Source organism: Macrotis lagotis, chromosome X, assembly GCF_037893015.1.
Source record: "Macrotis lagotis isolate mMagLag1 chromosome X, bilby.v1.9.chrom.fasta, whole genome shotgun sequence".
Lineage (NCBI taxonomy): Eukaryota > Metazoa > Chordata > Mammalia > Peramelemorphia > Peramelidae > Macrotis > Macrotis lagotis.
In genome coordinates this window covers 636,957,920-636,961,126 of record NC_133666.1, presented here as the reverse complement: position 1 = coordinate 636,961,126, position 3,207 = coordinate 636,957,920, and positions in this window count along the sequence as shown.

The window sequence follows — 3,207 nt, the reverse complement described above, 5'->3', positions numbered from 1 at the left end:
GGAGCCAACAAGGATGAGTCTAAATTCTTCATCACATATTTTTCAGATGCGTGAAGACAGCTGGCATCCCCAACTGCTCCCCATCCCCCACACCTCCCACCCCAATCAGAGTCCTATCTTTTGACTTTTGATTCACAGTTCCTCAACTTCTCCGCATGTGACATAACCCCAGCTTATCAACATCCTTTCTAAAGTGTTGCCCATTTAAAAAAAATGAATGTTAAAAATCGTCTTTACATTTTAATGGGAAAAAATTAAATACTATTAAATATAATTATTAAATATTATATATTATATTGTATATAATATATAATATATTAAATATAATAATACTATTAAAAAATCGAATTAGAAAGTATTGCCCAGAATTTAATACAGATCTACAGATGTAGAACGAGTAGAATAGACCACAGAGTGACTAGTCACCTCTTCATTCCTGGAAACTATGTCTCTTTATGCAGCCCAAGAACTTTGTTAGGTCTTTTCTAATTCTGAAATGTTGTGCTGTCTCAATGAACCTAGAATTCCACTCCAGGTCCATGGGGTCAGTTAAGCCCCTTAACACTCTCAGTGCATCCAACTACCACTCGCTTTTGGTCAGCTGCCAGGCTGGGCAAGCCTTGACCTTGACCCAGCCCCTTCCTACCCTTTGCCTTTGGGAATAAAGAGAACGGAACACCCAGAGGTTCTGTGCTGCAATCATTGTCTTATTTATCCGGACTCAATTTCCCAGAGCCCCTGCCTGCTCCTGGGAGACAAGACCCAGGCATTCCCCTATCTTCCAGAGGAAGTTTCTCTCATGGTCAGAGCATATATTGCCCAGGCTTTGGCATAGGAAAGAGAGCAATAAGTCTAGCCTCAGCTCTGCTTCTGACTTGCTGTGTGACCTTGAGAAAATTACTCTCCCTTTCTGGTTGGAGCATTCTTATCTGTAAAAATGGAACAATTGAATCAGAGCTAGAATTCTTAACCTGGAAGACCTTGAACTATTTTATAAAAAAATTGGATAAATGAATTTCAATATAGTCAGTTTCCTTTGTAACCATACACATTTTATTTCACACATTTAGAAACATTCTTCTGAGAAAGGGTGCATAGGCTTCACAGGCTTGACTGTCAAAAGAATCAAGGACACACCACAGGACTAGACTAAATTCTCCCGACAACCCTCTGACAAGGGACCAGAGAACAATGAAATATTATTGAAATCCTGAAGGGCTGAGCTATCAAACAGGGAGGATGCTCTAAAAGGCAGCTCTATTTTAGCAGCTCAAACTTCCACCATATATATAGGAAATTAGAGCTGCAAGGACCTCAGAACTTAATACAGTGGATGTCAATGCTGGAAGGGACCTTAGAACATGGAACACAGAATAGAAAAGCTGGAAGATAGTCAAAGGTAAGTTTATTCTTAGAACTCAGGTAGCAGAATGTCAGAGCTAGGAGGATTCTTAGATGCATGTCAGAAGTGGAAGGACCCCTTATACAATGTCAGAGTTGGAAGAGCTCTTAGAACTTAGAATGTCCAAGCTGGAAGGGTCCTTAGAACCTCAAGTGTCAGTCCTGGGAGGCCCCTTAGAACTAGAATATCAATCTAAAAGGAACCTTAGAACATAGAACACAGTATAGAAAGGCTGCAAGATGGTTAAAGATAAGTTGATTCTTAGAACTCAGGTAGTGGAATGTTAGAGCTAGGAGGGTTCTTAGATGAAGATTAGAAGTAAAAGGGCCCTTTTGTAGAATGTCAAAGTTGGAAGAGCTCCTAGAACCTAGAATGTCAGTCCTGGGAAGACCCTTAGAATAAAGAATGTCAATGCTAGGAGGAAAATTAAAATACAGAATGTAAAACTTCAGAGGATCTTGGGATACAAAATTTCAAAGCTGAGAGGAGTCTTAGAACACAGAAAATTGGATTTAAGAGGATCTTTAGAGGGGCAGCTAGGTGGCACAGCTAATAGAGAACCGACTCTGGAATCAGGCGGACCTGAGTTCAAATTTGACCACGGACACCTGTGTCTAGCTGTGTGACCATGGGCAAGTCACATAATCCCACTTACCTTGCAAAAAGAAAAAAAAAAGATCTTTAGAGACTATACAACTAACAGAACTGGAAGGAGACCTTAGTACATGGATGTCAGAGTCGGACATGATCCTTCCCTGGCTTGGATTTTACATAGTGCTTTGTTTGTATCCCTCTAATGGGCTTATTTTGTTTAGTTGTTGAACTGCATTGAACTGTCACTTTGGATTACACAGAAAACCTAGTGGGTGGGAATAGTTGTCTGGGGAGGAGCAAAGCTAGGCTAAAACTAGAGTGGTTGAATAGAGGGCAATAGTAAGAGGGGACTCAGAATCTGGGGGTGGGTGGATGTCACATAAATGGAACTAGGTGTGCCCCCACTCTGACACTTGCCTGCTTCAATTCATTTACCTTCTCCCCACCCCCAACTAGAGAAAGGCTGATGACTGGGCGGGCAAACCGCAGACGAATAATCAGGACCCAGCGGAAAATTAAAATATTGCTTGTCTGCCGATTATCAGCGAGCCCACAGCTGGGCCACTTAATGACCCCCTTTCAGGGGAATTGCTAACAGCTGGAGTTGAGGGGGGGAAAGTGGGGAGACAAGAAGGAAGGCAGCCCCTCACCATCCAATCAGAGGTGTAGGGGGGGTGGAACCTGAGGATGCTTGGAATCACTCTAGAGAAGACTTTCTGCCTTGACAAGAGTAGGTGAGAGCAGGGAAGTAGTAAGAAAGAAGAAGAGGGCCCAGAGAGGCTTGGATGCAGAACATCCTGGAGTGTATTTTTTGTTTTGTTTTGTTTGGGGTGGATGCTATTGAGTATTCAATAGAACAAAACAACTTCCCCTAGGGAAGTTGTTGTCTCTTGCCTTGAAGAACTAGGAACTTGTTCCCAAGTAATATGGAGACTTGATAATATTGAGTCTTCTCTTGCCTTCCTAGGTACATACACAACAGAATGTATGGACTTGTAGATGCTTAAACAAAAAATCTTTAGAAAGAACATGGTAAATGCCACCCATATCAAGAGGAAAAAACTAAGGAGTCTGAGACAGAACAAAGCATACTATGTTCACTTTTTAAAACTTCTTTTATGTTTTTTCTTTCTTTTTCATGTTTAGTTCTAATTCTTCTTTCACAACCTAATATGTAAATATGTTAAACATGATTATATATGTACAATCTA